The 21256-nt window shown below is 44.2% G+C and overlaps 1 protein-coding gene across 3 annotated transcripts in view; it reads left to right on the forward strand.

Moving 5' to 3' along the window:
* SGMS1 (sphingomyelin synthase 1) overlaps positions 1–21256 on the forward strand; it is a 246980-nt gene that overhangs the window by 131892 nt on the left and 93832 nt on the right. For all 3 annotated transcript variants that reach the window (XM_083149071.1, XM_083149073.1, XM_083149074.1), the window contains exon 3: positions 9210–9288. The gene's annotated coding sequence lies outside the window, so the exon portion shown is untranslated. The remainder of the gene's footprint in view (positions 1–9209; positions 9289–21256) is intronic.

Consider the following 21256-nt stretch of genomic DNA (forward strand, 5'->3'; position numbering starts at 1 on the left):
TCTAAGCCTGACGACTCCTTATACTCTACAACGCAGGGGCCGTGACATTGGAGATTATGGAGCAAATAGGCCCTAGTAGCTGTGGTGTCAGTCTTTTGGCCCTATTGGGGTCTATAAAGGTAAGGTCTGGGACCCTGTTGCTGGCAGTCCGTGCCTAGGATGAGTGCAACATGGATTGCAGCTGTGTTTCTGTGGGCTCTTTGTGACCTGCCAATAGGGGCGTCTCTGGGTGACCCAAGTGAGGGAGTGGATGACTGGGTGCAGGTTTGCAAAGTGAAGGGCTGGCGAATGGGGACAGAGTATGGTACCTGAGTATCAGCTTCAGCTGCCAGCTCCTGCCAGTCACGCTCTTCTCTCCGGTGTATTGGCTGCTGTGCACTGGTCACCTTCTTGCAGCCATCTCTCCCCACAGCAGGACGCCTCTCTGTTTGGCTCAGCTTCAGGTGCTGGTTCCAGGTGTCTCAGCTGCGCGGGGCCTCTCCCTGCCACACACAGTCCTCCTGGGCTGTCAATCACCGCTGGGCGAAGGGGCGGCAGCCGGGTCTCACTCTCTGCTGTTGTGGCTAGCGTCTCCTTGCCTGTCGGGTGCCGCAGCCTGCTTCACGTGCTGGCACCTGGTCCCCTCTACAGCCGCACGCTGTCTCCCTCCAGCCGCACGCTACCCGGCGGGTTGGAGCTGTCAATCACCGCCTCTCCACAAAACCGCCGGCTTCGCTGTAGCCGGGTGCGGTGCTGCGAGCTGCCCGGGCTTTCTCCCATTGTCTCCCGCCGGATGTCTGTCTGCGCTGGTCAGGTACGCGCCGGACACACACTTCTCCTCTCCGCTTCACGCTGCCTTACTCTCCCCACGCTGGTTCCAGCCAGTTCTCTCCTCGTGGGCGCACTGCACATGTCACACGTCCCATTGCTTGCTCCTTACACCTCAGCCACCCAGGCTCTGCTTCACGCCTCACCAGGACTCCTCCTCCTCCTCTTCGCGCCCTTGGGGTAAGCTGCAGAGTTAACCCCTTAGGGGCCTGCTGTTTGGCTGCACAACGTTCGGTTGCCTAGCAACCCACCTAAAAATGTCCTCCTGCGGGCTGCTGCACAGTTAGAGTCCTGGGGAAAGTGGGGGTATCCCCAGGTAGGGCAGACAAAAGGGCACCCGCATTTCTAGGGTGTCACATGTGCTCAAGGGTTTTTTTTGTCTGTGACTTGTCTGTTACTGTACCACCAACATCCTCTGTATTATGTGCATTGTTTTTTTATGTCTATAAAACGCCTTGAGTCCTGTTGGAGAAAGTGCGCTATATAAATTAACCCTACTTACTTACCTGGAAAATGTAAACTGTGTGGGGTCCTGAGGACCGAGTTTGAGAACCACTGATCTTTTTTATGTTATTTTATCTTTTTTACAGAAATCAACCTACGGAAAAACATTATTTGTGCTGCTGGTCACACCATTGCACACTAAAGCCCTATTTATAGTCATGACGGCTTTCCTTTTTGTAATGGATGTATCCTGTATGACCTTATCCATGGAGGTCATACAGGGCTTGGTGCTTCAACTGAATGCGCGGTCACATGCTGGTCTACAGATTTTAATGCTTGTCCTGTGTCAGGTACCCGTCTGTTCTGGGATATGGTCATGCTTGTCCTGTGTCAGGTACCCGTCTGTTCTGGTGTATGGTCATGCTTGTCCTGTGTCAGGTACCCGCCTGTTCTGGTATATGGTCATGCTTGTCCTGTGTCAGGTACCCGTCTGTTCTGGTATAGGGTCATGCTTGTCCTGTGTCAGGTACGCGTCTGTTCTGGTGTATGGTCATGCTTGTCCGGTGTCAGGTACCCGTCTGTTCTGGTATATGGTCATGCTTGCCCTGTGTCAGGTAACCATCTGTTCTGGTATAGGGTCATGCTTGTCCTGTGTCAGGTACCCGCCTGTTCTGGTATATGGTCATGCTTGTCCTGTGTCAGGTACCCGTCTGTTCTGGTATAGGGTCATGCTTGTCCTCTGTCAGGTACCCGTCTGTTCTGGTGTATGGTCATGCTTGCCCTGTGTCAGGTACCCGTCTGTTCTTGTGTATGGTCATGCTTGTCCTGTGTCAGGTACGCGTCTGTTCTGGTATATGGCCATGCTAGTCCTGTGTCAGGTACCCGTCTGTTCTGGTATATGGTCATGCTTGCCCTGTGTCAGGTACCCATCAGTTCTGGTATATGGTCATGCCCTGTGTAAGGTACCCGTCTGTTCTGGTATATGGTCATGCTTGCCCTGTGTCAGGTACCCGTCTGTTCTGGTATATGGTCATGCTTGCCCTGTGTCAGGTACCCGTCTGTTCTGGTATATGGTCATGCCCTGTGTCAGGTACCCGTCTGTTCTGGTATATGGTCATGCTTGCCCTGTGTCAGGTACCCGTCTGTTCTGGTATATGGTCATGCTTGCCCTGTGTCAGGTACGCGTCTGTTCTGGTATATGGTCATGCTTGTCCTGTGTCAGGTACCCGTCTGTTCTGGTATATGGTCATGCTTGCCCTGTGCCAGGTACCCGTCTGTTCTGGTATATGGTCATGCCCTGTGTAAGGTACCCGTCTGTTCTGGTATATGGTCATGCTTGCCCTGTGTCAGGTACACGTCTGTTCTGGTATATGGTCATGCCCTGTGTCAGGTACCCGTCTGTTCTGGTATATGGTCATGCCCTGTGTCAGGTACCCGTCTGTTCTGGTGTATGGTCATGCTTGCCCTGTGTCAGGTACCCGTCTGTTCTGGTGTATGGTCATGCTTGCCCTGTGTCAGGTACCCGTCAGTTCTGGTATATGGTCATGCTTGCCCTGTGTCAGGTACCCGTCTGTTCTGGTATATGGTCATGCTTGCCCTGTGCCAGGTACCCGACAGGTAATCTCAGCTAGTCTAATGAGTTCTGATTCTGCCTTGATACTGTATGAAATGTTTTTCCATCCAATTTGCTGCTTATTGTACATTGCGTTCTAGAATGAAACCATCAATACTCCTTTACCTTTTCTACATTTTAACAGGATTCCCCAAATGGGTTAATTCCTAATGCACTTGGGATATGCCAGTGGCTTTGAATTGTGGGTTGTGTGTGAGCTGTAATGTAAGAATGTCTGTTGGCTGAGTTATTGCACTCTCACGTAAATAGTGTAGCATTCGGTTAATTATAACTATTTCAGTTCATGCCCTCTGCAGTCTTTGTACATGAACAGGACTGTAGCTTCTAATCATACATTAAATATTTCTAGAAAAGCATATTCCACATTTCATGTTTATTTTAGGGCTTCTGTTATTTGTCCATCTGTTTATGTGCTTTATTAGATAACTGTAATAAGAGTTTCGTACTGTTTTGTGGATATATATCAATGCATGGACTCCTGGCTCTACAGTATATGTGACATACAGTATCCCTGAAGGGTGTGACGGGGGAGCCTGCTGGAGTATTTCCTGGAGGTCTAGTAATGGTTCCTCTGTACAGGTCACACACAGTGCTGCAGGGCTGGGTCTGAAGCAGTCAGAGAAATCATTTGTTATGATCTATGATATGAGAGCTCTGGGTTATCATTATTTTATTGTTTAAGTGAATCATGTGTTGATTTTGGGACTGCTACAGTTGGTTACACACAACAGAGGACCTTGAAAGTCTACAGGCCTTTTTGTGTTCTTATGATTTTACTAGTTCTTTTTACAGAGTTTTATCTCCGCATATTGGACCTTATTCTGGTCCACACGCAATGCTGCGAAATTCGTAGCGTTGCGTGTGGACTAAATTCCGTCCGCAGTGAGGGCCCCCCTCGCATACACGATCCCCCGCATGACTGCGAATGGATGATTTGCATAATCATCCATTCACAGCCTTGGGTGCGGGGAGAAATCATTCGATGGTTGGTGACCATCGAATGATTTCTGCTGCGCTCGCAGAGAGAGACACCTCTATGGTGTCTCTGATCTGCGAGCGCCGGGTGCAGGATGTAGGTGGGCAGCTGACATCCGCTGACGTCAGCTGCCTGCCCCCCGCATCACTGGGCAATTTGGATGGTAACGCCCACCGTTTTCATGGAAATGCTGAGAAACGCTGGGCGTTCTCATGGGCTATGCCCCCCGTCACTGACCCATGCCCCCGCCCACACTGCTAGGTGTGAGCGAGACGGCAAACATGCTATCTTCAGGCACTTTCAGCCACTTCCTGCCCCTATGATTCGTATTACCCAGTCATTGATCACCGCTTGCACTTGTAATACATAACAGAATTTGCATCTTGAAGCTACTCCAGCACCTGTGGAGGAAAATGGGCCTTTATACATTAATATATATATATATATATATATATATATATATATATATATATATATATATATATATATATATATAAAAAGCACTTACCCCTCACGACGTGAGGAATGGAGCCGGCACACAGAGTTCAAGTATAGGTGACTTAATAAGTCAGCATCATGTAGACAGTAACAGCTGTATTACCTGACAGCCGTTTCAACTGCTCATAGGCAGTTTTCATCAGGGGTGGTTCCTCTGATTACTTTACATGTCTTCCACGTCCCCTCGCGGGGCTCGCTGCGCTCGCCACGCTTCGGGCTCAGTGGCTCGCTGGTTTCTGGGATTATTATAGTCTTGTGTCATAAAAAACAAACAAACTTAAAACCCTCTTATGTTGCTGCTTTTATTGTTCACTCATGCACATTCCTTATGGCACCTGACAAGAAGCCATTAAAACCTGCAGGAAAGTATCACCAATCCTGTACTGTAAAAAAATGATCACACCCCCCCCCCCCCCCCCCTCCATTTTCTGTGCCTGTGCCGGCCAACTGCTTTATTTCCTCTCAATGTCTAGCTACTGTGGAATTACCTGTGCACAGGGCCAGATCAACAATGGGCGGATAGAGCTGCAGATCCAGGCCTCCACATAACAATAGGCCCATCATCATGGCAGCATGATGACCACCACACAGCCACCAGCTGGACACATGGTTGCCCATAAATCATAAGTATTAATATTGCAATACAATTTTGGTACTTTTATCAATTTAAAGAGCAACTGGGGCTTATAGTTTCCTGTTAATTAAGAAAATAGAATGTTACATAAAAGAAAAGGCTTACATAGAATACATGTTTGTTAGGCCTGTCCATTAGACGATCCTTTCTGCCATGTTTTTTGAGCAGCTGTGTTGATTTGGGTTTTTGGCTTCTCCTACACTGACCTGGAGTGATCTCGGTAAGATCAATAAGGGACCACACAAATCTGCTGTTTGTTTGGCCTTGAAGTGATGTACTTGCTAGCAGTGAGGAGGTCATGGGAATTCTGGTTTCCTTTGCAGAATGATTCTCTATTCATACTACAGAACTGTGTGGCTTTAAATTATACCCAGTTGTCTCTAATTGTGACAGGTGTTTTTGTTTTATACTGTGTCATTTGACATAAATAAAATGACAGGTTGTAGAACAGAGTGTCTGCAGTGCTCCAGTACTCTGTGGTTGTGAGAGTGTGTGTGTGTGTGTGTTAGAGAGTGGCGAGAGACAGACGCTCTAAATTCAGTTGCTGCTCTGGTTTCAAATACTGCTGAAGATATTTCAAAGATATAAACAAGGATGGTCTAAAAAATGGAATTACTATTGGTGTACAGAATGAATATATACTATATGAAAAGACTGAACCCAGCATCCCTATACAGAGAATCCCAACAGGGGCTCCATAAGGAATACTTACGTTCGGTAATAACGGCTGTGGGGATTATGGCGTCTGTATACACATCCATGTTGAATTTGTAGGGTCTGTGATCTGACAGCAAGTGGGATTACTGTGTAACTTCTTCCCATAGAGAAATAGGTACTTGTTTCCTAGCATGGCCACACCGATTTGCATCGGGGTGGTCGTGTCGGAAAAATCGCGTCGGTCGCATCGCATGCGATGCGACCGACGCGATCGACCCGATTTTTACATTGAATCAAATGTGAATAGGGTCTCTGGGACCCTATTTTACATTGGATTCAATGTAAAATATTCCCCAGACTCCCAATTTTACCCCCTCAACGCCACCCCACGATTGACGCCAACCCGAAGCGTGGCGAGCGCAGCGGTGCGCGTCCTCCGACCTTTTCATACCCCTACTATCCACGTCGGCGTGGAGTTGAGAATATAAAGTGTGGCGAGCCACCGCGCCTGAAGCGTGGCGAGCGGACGCGTATAACTTCACAGGTATACGCGTCCCCTCGCGGGGCTCGCTGCGCTCGCCGCGCTTCGGGCTCGGTGGCTCGCTGCGCTCGCCACACTTTATATTCTCAACTCCACACCGACGTGGATAGTAGGGGTATGAAAAGGTCGGAGGACGCGCACCGCAGCCCCTCGCGGGCTCGCTGCGCTCGCCACGCTTCGGGTTAGCGTCAATCATGGGGTGACGACGGGGCCATATACAATGTGAAATGGGTCATATTGGCCCATTTCACATTGTTTCCTATGTGAGATGGACTTAATCAAGTCCATCTCATCTTGTGCCATTATAATGGCACAAGACCGACGCGATGCTCCCGATTTCAATGTTAAAAAATATTTTAACATTGAAGCCTATGGCAAAATCGCGGGCATCGCGTCGGGAGCCATGTTAATGGCCGCGACCGACGCGATGCCCCCGATTTTGCCTTTACCGGCAAAATGGACCTGATTTCAAAGGAAATCGGGTCCATCGCGGGCATCGTGTACCTTAACTTTAAGGTACACGATGCCCGCGATTGTGGCCGTTCTAGGAAACAAGTACCGAGAAATATGTTGTATGGAGTTCAGTCCAAACACTACTTTACTAATTGTTATTATTTGTTACTTCTAATAAAAGCAGGCCTTAGTAAAGCAGGCAAACCTTACCAAGAGACATCATCAGGGGTTAGGATATGATGTATTGTATATAACCACTCAACCCTGCACCAAGATGGCCGCTCTACCTGCCTAAATTAGTATAGTGTACTAAGCCAAACTGACCCATTGTTACTGTGCAGTAAATGCTGAATAATATATACACACAAATTGTATTCTTGTAATTCTTGATATAACAACTATGAACTATGCTCAATGCCAGGCCGTTTTCCTGCCCATCCCCTCTCCGCTGTGCTTGTACAGCGGAAATCAGTCCCCACAGAGATCTTACTATATTGTGTGTTGTCTTCTAGGCTCAGAGGAATCTTCTTTATTTATTCTCTCCTCCTATTTTTAAAAAAAAATTCTAGAGTCATAGGGCACAAAGTATTGAGCATCATTGTTATATAGTGGGTACACATAGTTAAAGCATGTTCACACACTTCGATATGATATCGGCAGCCGCCGGGACTCGGCAATGAACAGGAGGGAGGGGAGGGTACGGCAGGAGGACAGCGCGGCGAGTACGCCACGCGGGGGAGATGCAACTTTGAGCAGCATGTAAGCTGTGAGCTGCCTTCAATCTGGAAGATCAAAGCAGAAATAGACTTGCCAGGCATTTTTTAATCCAAATAGAGTCGAATGCCAGATTAAATCGAATGGCATATCAAATTAAATTGAATTCATACACATACGCATGCTTCGATTTAGGTTAATTTTCGATTCGATTTAGCTTCTATAAGCAAAATGTAATTGAAAATGATGCTGAATCGAAGTGTGTGTATGGGGCATTAGATGTGGAATTAAATTCGATTTGATGTGCCGTTTGATTTGATCTGACATTTCGATTTGATTTCTACTACATAATCTTGCCTGGCCAAACTATTTTTTTTTTTTTCTCGATTTCCACTAAACATGAACGTGCATCGGGATCGACTCTGCATCGAATGTGGAAAACCATTCAATGCCCATTCAATTTCGATTCCATTTTGCTTCTATAAGCAAAATCAAATAGAATAATAGTGGAAATCTCACTGTTTGTAACCTCTATTAGTGTCAGGTTCTCTATAATCATACAGAACAGCTTTCTAGAGCTTCTAAAATACAGATAATGTAACAAGGCTTAAGTTTGCTTGTTATGTACAGTGGACCATCTATTTGTCCTCAGGGATATACGTCTGTTGGCTCTTTGATGCAATAGTGTGCGTTCACCCAACTGGCCCTGTTCCAGCACAGTGATAAAGTGCAGGTTGCGTCAAAAATTTGTAATTGTTACATATATGAATGAGTAGTATTATTATTACATTTTGTATAGGGCTCCAAAAGATTTTTGCAGTGTCATAACACAATTTAGATAGGTATTCCCAAACACAATGATAATTTCAAAGGTCAGTATACGATAGTCTCCTCCCTCCTCGCACCTGCCGACTACTATTCAATTGTTTCAGCCAATGGTATGCAAAAAATAATTTCAGCTCGCTACCCCTGTTGGTAGTAAGCTGAAATGCGAAAAAAGTGAACTGTTTGAGCGCACAAATGGGACATTTTGCATCACGTGACCGCAATGTGTGGCTAAACCTGACCCTAAAGTCCCGTACACACGGGGGAGATATATTGCTCAGCCATATATTGCTAGCAATATATGGCTGAGCAATATATTGCCCAGTGTCTCCTTTTCATCAGCGACCAGAGATGGTCACTGATAAAAGGGAACCTCTGCCGGCAGTGCCGCAGACGTAATCAGCTGGTCGCAGGAGCAAGCTCCTGCGACCAGCGATTACAATGGGGCTGTAAACGGGAGCGTGCACCCGGCGATTTATCGCCGGGGCACACTTCCATCACTGGCAATATGGTCGCCTGCGACCATATTCCCAGCGATTATAGCCCCTATCGCCCCCGTGTGTACACAGCATAACAAGCGCAATATGTGCAAAAAAAAGAACTATTGAATATCTCCACTTTAGACGGGGGAACAATTGAAGTCCACCAAAGGGGTTAGCGTTTCAACAAATTTAGCTTTATATTATTATTATTAGCTTTATATTACCTTTGGTGGTATCAGACTCCTGCTGACCTACAGTGAGTGTGTTGCCGTATGGTCAGAACAAGTATCTCTGCTGATGTCTCCAGCCACTTCTTTATTTGGGCTGAACGCATTTATCACTACCTTGTTGAGGCTGGTCAGTGTTTATAGTTAGGACCTTCTATGCGTATACATTTTTGGGGGCAGTGAATTGTAGCAGGCCATGTACTAAACTAAAACTCATTTGCTCTTTCAGATACCCATTATATTTTTTTTTTTATGCTGTATAACTATTTTGTATATTGTTTCTAAGTACTCAGCTTGTTACTTTTTTTTTACCTACAGCAGTACACATTCACAATGATATGCCGTTCAACATGGATTTAAGTAGAGGAAGGAGAGGACCATGAGATTCCATCTGAAGGTAAAGCTACTTGTAATAAGCATTGGTGTTCTGTTAATGTGGTGTAATGAAGCTGAGGAAATGTTGGTCATTTCTCCAGAGCAGCAATAAGATCTCTTTTGCTTGCTTGCTCCATATAAGGTCATGGGTTCAATTCCCACCATGGCCCTAACTGTGTGGAGTTTGTATGTTTTCCCTTTACTTGCATGGGCTTCTTCCGGGCCCTCTGGTTTCGTCCTATATTTCAAAAATATTCTCCCTACATAATTTAACCCTAGTGTGTAAGTGTGTGCATATACATGGGAAGACTAGATGTGGTTCTTACCTTCTGTCAAATTCTATGTTTTTGTGTTATTTCTGCTTAGACATTGGGGGATATTCAATCCCGGGTCTTGACTGTCGGGCTGGCCCAACAGACGTGACCTTGTCCCGTTCTCGGCTGGCTTGACAGTGATTCCGCAGACGGGATTCAATGTCCGAGCACCGAAAAGGGGATGTGGACGCGAGAAACAACTGTAACTCGTCGAGCTGCCATCAGGTGCTCGACAATTCCTGGCCGTTCTTGGCAGAACGGGCCGACTGCTTGTAAAGTTGGGTCCGTTCTGCCAAGATCCCTGTTCAATGCATTGAATTGGGCCCGACCCTAATTCCTCCATCGGAAATAGCAGCAGGAGATTGAATACCCCCCTAAATCGGTGTTATTTGATATAAAAAAGGTTAAAATAAAATCAAGTTACAAGGACAATCTTCCTCTAAAAACAATAAAGTGAAATACAAAAATTTTCATATAAAACCTATTGTATGGATTTTCACAGTGAAAATTCTTTCTTGGTGTACATAACACCAAGAGTATTGGCTAAGCTTCCCGGTAGTAAAGGTCTCATTCATTGCAATGCTAGAGTGACTGTATTGCTTTGAGTGAAGAACGGTTTTGTCCGCTACCTCTTGGATAACTTGACTGGAGAAATGTTTATGTGTTGGATGCCGGAGAGTCACGTGCTACCAATTGTCTGTGTAGCACGTTAGACACTGTTTAATCTAAGTGTCTTAAGCCTCTTTTTAATGACTCAAGGGGTTTGAAAAGATATAATCTTCTTTAGGAAAAGCATCCTGGACGGTATTTCAGTATAACTTACCAGGAAGGCGTTATTAATTTGTTGACATTTTTTGTATTTACAGCCTCGTTCTACACATCTCTTATGAATTATATGTTTAATATAGTAAAAACAGGAAAGTTTGCAACAGAGTAGTATGGGTATTGTTGGCTAGAGGAATAAGTATAATGTCCGTGCATCTATAAAAATGTTTAATAGGATTATCTGCAATGCTTGTTCTTGAGAGCTTCAGTGAAAATCACCTTATGAGCCTTGATGTTGATCCTAGAAAGGAACCAATAAGCATTTTGTGGTTTAGTTTAAATCTATTTAATAAAATAAATATTAGTAACTTAGAAATTCAATTTCCTGTAGTAGCTGATCTGGATGTAACCTTTACTAGTGTGGGAAGGTTCTTTAAGTTTCCTCTTGCAGCAGTCGGAATAGCATGTGCTGTGTACCCGGAGCAGTTATTTGGTCACCTCTGGGTCTTCGCACCCTGGATTGTGTGACCCAGCAACAGCAAGACGCACAAATAGTTTAAATTTTTTCCTATCTTCATTACTCAGGGTTAATAATGTCCTTTTAATCTTGCCTTTGTGCTTGTATTTTATTTGTTTCTTTTTAGAAATCACAGCGAGCACTTTGGCCTATTTTACACTTCTCTATCCCCTACGAATCTGTAATGGGCCCGTTTCTATTTAGTATGCTAAAAGTAGCCTGTGTCTGAAAAACATTTACTTGATTGTAAAAAGAAGTAATGATTTTCATCCAATATGTTGATTGGTGAAACGTTCAATAAATCTTACAATACAAATTTGATTGAAATGTCGCCTAAATGAAAATAGATGAATTGTATATTGTTAAAAAGCATTGCAGAATTCTTCCATATGTATTTTGTTTCACAGTTTCCCAACATTTGCTTGATTTACTATCCATGTGGATTTGTATTGGCGAGCCATCCTGCCTGAACCATGTCAAGCAAAGTGAGAATGCAAGGATCTTCGTACTGATAATGGTCACTGAACATGAAATATACATCGCTGTGCAGCGCTGTGTGCTAAGCTATCTAGCATCTCCCCGTGTGTAGGCCCCATAACTCGAACCCTAAATATAATAACACAAAAATCTGCTTTCAACATTATGAACATACTGACATTTGTGAATGTCAACATCTTTCTTGTTGACCTTATGTTCATATCCATATTATGTGTGTCGAGCATTCTGAATGTTGACATTCTGACGAGATCCCACACAAGGCCTTGCGGTACTTGTTTCCTAGCACGGCGCCCGTCGGGGTTGATCGCATGCCTTAAGTTAAGGTACTTAAGGCATGCGATCGACGCAATGGACGCGATTTTCTGTCAATTACCAGCTTTAATTGCCGGTAAAGACAAAATCGCGTCCATCGCGGCCCATTATAATGGGCCGCGATGCGACCGACGCGATCAACGAGATTTTCCCATAGAGAACAATGTTAAATTAGTTTTAAAGTTAAAATCGCGTTGATCGCGTCGGACGCATGCCATTATAATGGCATCTGATGCGATCAACGCGATCAACCCGATTTTACATAGGGAACAATGGGAAAAGGGCCAATATGGCCAATTTCTCATTGTATAGCCTCCCTCATGGGTATTAAGTATGGTTAATGCCCCCCCATTGTTAACACCACCCCACTATTGACGCCAACCTGAAGTGTGGCAAGCGGCGGCGGTACTCCGACCTTTTCATACCCCCACTATCCACATCGGCGTGGAGATGATTTTATATAGTGTGGCGAGCGCAGCGAGCCACCAAGGCCGAAGCGTGGCGAGCGCAGGCGTATATCTGTGAAGTAATGCGCGTCCCCTCGTGGGGCTCGCCACGCTTCGGGCTCGGTGGCTTGCTGCGCTCACCACACTATATAAAATCAACTCCACGCCGACGTGGATAGTGGGGGTATGAAAAGGTCATAGGACGCGTACCGCCGCCCCTCGTGGGCTCGCTGCGCTCGCCACGCTTCGGGTTGGCGTCAATAGTGAGGTGGCGCTAACAATGGAGGGTCATTTCACCCATATGGGGGGGGGGGGGGGTGGGGGTTTGCTATCAAAATGAATGGTTTTAGGGCTTTTTACATTGAAATCAATGTAAAATTGGATCTCGGGGACCATTTTACACTGATTCCAATGTAAAAATCGCGTCGATTGCATCGCATGCGATTTGGTTGGCATGCAATGCGATCGACGCGATTTTTGCGGCCCCGATCAATATAATTAAAATCGGTGGCGCCATGCTAGGAAACAAGTACCGGCCTTGCTCCTAATATTGGCATTGCTGCCACACAATTGGCACCTAGTGTTTCTTTTTTCGGAAAATACATGCTGTTTAAATGTAAAAAATACATGGTGATTAATTTAATTCTATAATTTATGCAAAGTACATCTCCCATATTTTTATACTAAGACAAATGTGGGTCTCATACCTCTGTGAAGACTTTCATATATACCTTTCATACAAAACACACTTGTGTATCATTTCCTTTAATTCCAGTCCTGTTCTGTAGGTAGGGTTTTCAAGTCGTCTTTTAATGCAGCAAGTACAGGAGTGTCTTTGAAATGTAAATGAAAGTTCATATTCTTCGTTCTAAATAGTAATTTCTGGGTGAGACCTATAGACTGCATTCCTTAGATGTTTCTCTTATTACCTGTGGCACTCATACAGTATACTAAAGAACATATTTAAGTTGGTCATACCTGCTGCGTCTATTCTCGTATGAAAATGAGGTTGCGGCTAATTAGCATAAGCCGCACCCTCATTTGCATACGTCCCGCCCCCTTTCCGGGCGCTCGCGCGGCTTCGCCGAGCGAGTGTCCCTATTTCAACAGCACAGAAGTTGGGAGGTATGGGCAATGTATCTGTTATGATGTATACATATATAGGGTGAAATTTAATAGGATGAGATTCAAAAAGTTAGACTTTTGGTAAGAAATCTCCAGGTTTTTTAAAGCAGCAATCATGTACACTGCAAAACCAGTTTGATTTTGCAGTGTAAATGATTACCGCTTTAAAAAAACTGGAGATTTCTTACCAAAACTCTCACTTTCTGAATCTCTCATCATGTTAAATTTCACCCATAGTTTTTCCCTTTCCATTGAATCAACTTAAATTAACCATTGAATTAACATGGTTAATGAGGGTTGCCTACCCTCCCGGAATGGCCGGAAGGGTCCCCCTCCCGGTCCCCCAGGAAAGTGTGATTGGGTCCTGTGACTTGCAGCCAGTGGAAGGGGCTGCAGCGCAGTTTAAATTTCAAATAGGGGAGCAACACCAACTGCCAGGAGTCCGTTTGGAATGTCAGTTGGTGTGGCTCCCCTATTTGAGTTTTGTACTGTGCAGCCCCCCCTCGAGCCTCCCTGGCTTACAGCTTATTTTCATATTCACCTTTACTTTTTTTTTTTTTTTTAAACAAATGGCTGCTTTAGCTATGCCTAAATTTCTTTGCAGCATGTTTGTTGCGTTCAGTCATCCTTATCAGCACAGCCATCTAATAATTGTCTTTATTTTAAAATACTATTACTTCCTACAGCTTTTTCATGACCTCTTTCTGGGGTACCAGAGCATTTTAATATATCTAATGGTAAGTCAATTGTGTTGTAATGAATTTTTAATGAAGTGATGATCTTTATTATCGACATAACAAAGGGATTGGTATAGCATTGTGTTTGTCATTGTGTGCTGGTAAATTAGTGAAATTATATATTTATAGCACAAGTGATGCTGGAGGCAGCTATTTTGTAGGTTGAACTAATATTCAGAAAAGTCAACCTATCCAGTCACTAGATGCTGCTGACATCACAGGCAAGTCAATTGTTTTGTGCGCCCAGTCTCCCACCTTAAGTGACTGGAGATTGTGGGGATTCAATCATTTTTTTTTGCACTGCTTGTGTCCAGACAAACAGACTGGGTTAGCCATGTAGAAGAGCCTAACCTGACCAAAGGGTGTGGAACGTTTTATCGACCACACTAAGATCGACAGTCATTAGGTTGAAACCGTTGGGTCGACATGCAGTAAGGTCGACAGGGTTCTCGGACGACATGGTTGAATGTCGACCGGTGACAAGGTCGACATGGGTTTAGGTCGACATGGGTTGTGTCGCGAGGTCGACATGGACACTGTTTGAAGTCAACCGCAGCCCCTTGCATAGCTCGCTTCGCTCGCAATGCTTCGGGGTACGATGCCTCGCTGCGCTCGGCACACTATTATATTGTCCCACCACGCCCTATTGGATGGTAGGGCATGAAATACCGCCTGTAGGCACATGCCGGCTCAAAAACAAAAAACAGTGAAAAACCCATGTCGACCTCGCAACCTGTCGTCATAACCCATGTCGACCTAACGCTATGTCGACCTAAAACCATGTCGACCTTCAACCACGTCGACCTAGAACCCTCGACTTTCCTGCCTGTCGACCCAACGGTGTCGACCTAATGAATGTCGTCCTAAGTGTGGTCCATAATACGACCGTAAGCCCCGACCAAAGTCTTGGTTTTGATGTGAAAGGCTTCCAAAAGGATCACTTTTCTCACATTTCAGCTCAACACTTCTTGGAGCTACGAGCTGCAATGTGTCTCCGCATGGAACGGAGCAACAATTGAATTGCTCTGTTGCACCCAATGCAGTGGTGGATGTGGGGAAAATCATTTGAATTCCCCCTCATTGCCTGTCTGTCTCTACCGTGTGTGTGTGTGTGTGAGACAGGCAGGCCTACTTAAAACCTTATCACTACCTAAGAAATACTTCCCAACATTAGCGGATATGCTAGTTGGGATCAGGGGCCAGGCAACATCAAGAAGGGTCATGTCCACATCATGGTGATGTGTCTGTGTCACAGGATCTTGTGTGGATCTGAAAAGCATTAGGGTGGCCCTGTTCTTTCAGTTAACCCACTACCGTCACCTTTTCTATTCTGCATGCAGCACCTGTTCACAGCGGCTCTGCTGTACCTCCCAGCTGGCAGATTGGGACATCCAAATATGGATTGTCATGATGAAATTGGGATGATTGACAGATACACCTATAAATAATAAGATATCGAACTATGGCTACAACATATATACATTTACTTGGTTCCCCATTGTCGTCGTTGTGACCAATCACAGGAATTATAATTTGTTATGGGTCCTCCTACTCAAGCAGCCTTTATAAAATGGTACACTTAAATGTTCAGCCAATTAGGGGATGATATAAGTTTAAATTTATATCGTACTTAATCCTTACTTATGTTCTTTTTGTTTCTCAGTCAGATCACAGTGTGCTATAACAATTGTCATGCAGTAGCTGTCCACTATTACAACATTATTAATATTTAACATCAGTATACTCTGCAGCTCTGTACAATTGGGAACAAGGACAGTGCTAGAACAAGTAGCTAGCCAGAGCCCAGGGGGCTTATTTCTGCATGATCCTCTCCAGGTTCTGTAATAATGGCTGAAGGAGGACAAATCACTTCAGTTTACAGTATTAAAATGGTTTTCAGCCAGAGCAGTGAGTTGTCATTCAATGATCAATCTGGAATCGAGCAAAGAACAGGACAAGCAACAGTGTACTGCAAAGCGACAGTTTGGTGCCAATCAAAGTAGATCTTTCATGAAAATGCCTTATTTGCTGTTAATAAGGAAATGCTGTAGATAAAAGGCAAGTGCGTTTCTAATTACATTTGGCATTGCATTTTTTTTACCTGTGGTTTGTAGTGGCGGAGACAGATATTTTCCTGGGGCTGTCACTGATGAATCCATTAGAGCCTATTTAGAGATTGCCGCCGGTCACAGTGAGACTTGCTTTCGGTTCCAAGATGACATCAGGGGACTGAGTATTTGGCTGCCGTTCATACTAAAGATGTTCGGAATATGGCACAGAATTTTTTTTTTGTACATAACTTGTATTTGAAATGCCAGGTAACTTTATTTGCTATAGCATGCCATGGCTGACTATATACTGCATTGTCATTAGAATAGATACAGGAGTATGCTGTATATAAAGCAAACTTTCCTGCTTTTCCTACTTTGCTTTTAAGAAATCTGGGGGAAGGTGGCAAAAGTGGATAGTTCTTGATGTCTCTAGTTGCTGCAAAAAGTGGTTGGGGCGGTTACATTATCAAACACACTGTACTTCTGAACATAATGATTGGCCGTAGTATGATAACGTGATCGTGCCATTGGTGAGTTCTCCCAGTAGTTTTGGTTACTCTCTTGCAGGTCCAGAATGTCTCCACTCTAATCTGAAAGTCTCCTAGCCTTTTTGTAGTCCATATCTTGTCTTATAAAGGGAAGCTATGTTTGGCCAATCCACAGATGTAGCGTGCCATCTTCCTACAGCAGTCTTTGCTGTTATGACCAGCCTCTTAGCATTTCCTAGAAGTAGAATTACTGCTGCCATTCAGTTACCCATGAAAACAGTAGAGAGGTATTCAAATCTTGAAGATGGCAAACGTCTTGTAGAAGATACTGAAGGTCTCCACCTTAGAATCCCTAGTCTCCACTTCCAGACTAGGCCTATGTTTACCCACATTTCTACTTAAGGGACACCATTTACTGCATACAAGTTTATAAAAGGATGCCTTTGTTGGGCTGCTTGTAAGGTCATGGCGGAATGCTAGGAGCCATAGGTATGTATTCAATTGATGCCAGAACTATTCAGAAATTATTTTGCCGGAGTGGATCTGAGTGAATCCAACGTCAGATTTGGGCGCTGATTGATGCTCACCCGGCCCGGTGGTGGTGGGTACGGGAGTCGGCGGTCGATAGGGGAGTCGGCGGGTGGGTGTGGGCAGCGGTGGACAGGACAGCACTGTGTAAGCTACTGCTGCTCACCCGGCGCCGTCCTCCCTGCCTCCAGCTTCTTTTTTTGTTGGATTGAGATTGATGGAAAAACAGCCAAAACCTTTTGGGTTTGGCTGTGTTTCCATCAAAGGCAGGTGGATTTGTGGCTATTCCTTCAATCCACCTGGTTTTAAGCAGGTCGACCTGCTGAAAAAAAAACAGATCGCATTTAATAGAATCCTTTCTGATATGTTCATGTCGAAAACTGCCATCTTTTCGGCAAGATTGCGGTTTTGACATGCATTTAAATATACCCCATAGTATTCTGCTTAGCTCCTTTCTTCTATGCTTGGAAGGCAATTCTTTGATCTTAGCCAATAATGACATTATTAGCTCTCGTTAGTACAAATTATAAGACATTAGTATAAATAATAGTACAGTATTTTTTAGTATTAATACAACCAGCACATTTTACTTGAGAACAAAGAAAGTAATCCTAGTACTTAGAGTTGTGTGCTAGTGCTTTCTCAATTGCATTGCAATATTGTGCTCTGTGTATATGAGAAAATCCGCAAATGACAAAGAGCTTGCAATTCTATTAGGGTATTAACCAGCAGCTTTGTAGATGCAAACATCTGCATACAAATAGGCAGTGCCAGTTGTAAAACCTTCGATAATCAACCCCCTGGGTAACCGATCGCAACATGCCTGAGTTTTTGCCACTCCTTTCTCTACCTCCCCACAACTGTTTCCTGACTGACAATCACATATAAATCCTCACTTCAAGCAACATTACTAAGGTGCCTTGGCACGTGCACAGTTGGCCTATGATCGCTCATCTCTGTAAATATTGGCATTGCGCGCAATTAGACCCAAAGTCTTCTGTGGTGTACACATTAATTGCATTTCAATTTAGAAAATAATTGAATTTGTGTTATTCTTGCTCTTTTAAAAGGGAAGATACCCACAAATACAGAGGGAAAATATACAAACATCAAAGATTTAAAAAAAAAAAATTGATATATTCTTGGTTATTTATGGGGACCTGTAGTAGATGTGAAAAACGCCTCGTCATGGTATTTTAATCAAACAAAACGGCTCTTTAGAGACATCAAACGTCCTTATCAGGAAAGTTTGTCTTAATCTTCACAGACAAAGTTCACAGTTGAGGTCCTTTGAAGTCCAGGAATAACTCTGGATGTCAGGGTTAGTGTTTTAGTGGCTGCAATAATTTAGGGTTTGCTTTTTGTTTTCTTCTCCTGGGAGTCAAAGTTTGAGCTTCTAATTATCCCATGTCATTTTCTGTGGCATTACGGTGCTTTCTTAGTAAGATCCTATTTTAGCATATGATATAATACCACTTTCAGACAGAATAGCCCTTAAATCCCAGATTTTACTCTATATTTGCCTGCCGGGTTGTTTTGCCGGTCCCAGCCTGACCCCTCTTTCACACAGAAAAGCAAATTACCAGGCAAATAATACAATGACATAAAGTTGACTTCTATGATATCACCAATATAGCTTCACTTGCTGCTCTAAGTAAAGGTGCCCACACACTAGAAAGATCTGCAATCATAAGATGTGTGCATAAATTAGCCTTCAAATCTTTTGCCTGTCCTGGACAAAAGTTTTCAGGCAAGCGCACATCTTTACCAAATATTTTTCTTACGATCCCGTGTGCGTTCCTATGGATCTTTTGTTAAATCTTCTGATCTTTCATGCAGCACGTAAGATCAGAAGATTTAGCAAAAGATCCACGGGAGCTTGCATCGGACCGAAATCGGACGATTTTTGACCGATGGTCGTGAAACATCGGTCGATATATCGGCCAAAAAATCTTTCTAGTGTGTGGGCACCTTTAGAGCTGGAGTCATTGGATGAGCTCAGTGGGTCAAAGAATAAGGAGCGAATGGTCATAGGAGAGAAAGGAAAGGAAAAAATAGTGCAGGAAGGAGCTGTGGAGCCACAGTCAAAGGCTCAGAGGGCCACATGCCACCTGTTGCTTGCCCCTCACTGTTCTACTACTGTACCAGTAAAAGCAGTTAGAATTTGGTTGCCGTGGATAACCTCCCATTTTCTGCACACTTAACCGGAGACCAGTTTTACTAAACGTTCACTATTGTGTGACTGCTGTTCAGCATTCCAGTAATAGTTCTAGAGTGTGAAGATCCTCAGTGTGAAATCCTGTCGTTACAGGAGCCATCAGCGCTCCATTCTACAAACTACCTATCATTATATTGATAGGCTCATTTTCTCCTTGAAATATAAATCTTTCTCGCTGCTGAAAAAAAGCAATTATCAGACCTGCAATCACACTATTTTTCTCCACTATAATAATTCCCATAAATAAGAGGAGACTGTGCAGATGTCATTATTTCCAAATATTTATGTCGGGTTTATTTTAAGATTTTGTATTAATAGAAAAACCTGCCAATCTCACATTTTCTAGAGCAAATCTGTCAACATAAATAGCATATTTCTACTCTTGTAGTTTAATATTATTACCATTAATAATAAACAACCCTAGCCAAGATAACACAATGTCTTGCCTCACAATTATTTGTTTGTTTTTTGTAATACTGTTGTGTGTATTTTGTATGTTGGTGACCAGATTAGGACTATCTCACAGGATTGTGGGGCTTATTCTGACCTGATCACTGCTGTGCTAATTCGCAAGGGGGACAATTATCGAGCGACTATGCAGGTGTACATATTTTATCGCGCATGCATGAGGCCAAACGGTGACAAATTCCAGCACCTAGTCTGTTCGCTAGTTGATTTACATGAAGTTGCCGTTTGTGTGTTGGGGGGGGGGGGGGGGGGTGTCTGTAGCGTCGGCTCAGGGCTCAATCTGCAGCTAGGCTTTGAGCGGCGTGATTTTCGCAAACCATTCACAGACTTCGACAGAGCGGGTTTTTACTCGGGTGGAGCGGCGACTATTCGCAGGCGTTTACTAAATTCCCCAGCAGCCATCAGGTCTGAATTAGGCCCTATGTACACACATATGCTTGACTACTAAAGGACAATGGGCCTGATTCAGTGCAGGCCATATAAGTACGATAATCGTAAAATGCGGGTAGCTCAAAGTGTGGTCGCATCCCAGAAGGTTGCAATCGATGTTTGATGGACAGCTGGGTGTGGAGACCTGAAAAATAGCCAATAGTTCGTACCCTTGGGGCTTAATTCAGGTTGGCTCGCAAAATATCTCTAATGGGATAAACCATGTGAACTGTAGGTGGGGCAGATGTAACATGTGCAGAGAGAGTTACATAGTCGGCGCCATATTTTAAATGTTCGCCAGCGTCTGGGGGTGGAGGGGAAGACTGCACTCTGGGAGCAGTGGGATTCAGCCTGGGCAGCGCAGAGTAGGGGGAGGTGGGAGAACCTGCGCTTCTCTTTGCGTCACTTCACTGTGCTCCCCACCCAAGTGACCAGCAGATATGGGGGGGGGGGGGGCTAGAAATCAGTCCAATGCCCCACAATTTCTAGTGGCAGCCCTGCTCTGTGCTTTACACGGTGCTCAAGCATTGTATGGTGCATATTGTAGCGTGTGGAGGATTAGATGTATGAGGACACACATGTTTGAGTTCTTTGCCTATTTAGTTTAGAGTCCACAGGACTAGTTACATTCTGATATTTTTCTCACCGTCTTTTCCGAAATCCTCCTCATTTCGTCAGACGTTCAGGGAATACGCATGAGTCAAGAGTTGATATGATTGACTATATTCTCCAGCTCCAGTTCCGTATCACCTAGTCCCAGCACACATTACTGACCTTGGTGCTCACACAGCATGCTTAATAATTGTCAACTTGTGGTTTCTTTCTCGTGAGAGATTTTCCATTTTAATTGGAATATGATGAACTAAAATGAACCCAAAATATTGTTGGCTTAAAAACCTTTTCCTCCATTATTCACAATCAGATGATTCTAATTTCCCCATCTCTCTTTAACTATTTGTTGTCCTTGCTGGCTACTAGGCGGACATTTCTGCTTTGTTCCCCCCCCCCCCCCCCCATCCTTTCTGTAGTTCCTGTGTCATAAACATTGAACTTCTTGTTTAGTTTTTGTGTTTCCTTTGTATTTTGTAGCTGTA

Source organism: Crinia signifera, chromosome 6, assembly GCF_055691185.1.
Source record: "Crinia signifera chromosome 6, ASM5569118v1, whole genome shotgun sequence".
NCBI classification, from domain to species: Eukaryota; Metazoa; Chordata; class Amphibia; order Anura; family Myobatrachidae; genus Crinia; species Crinia signifera.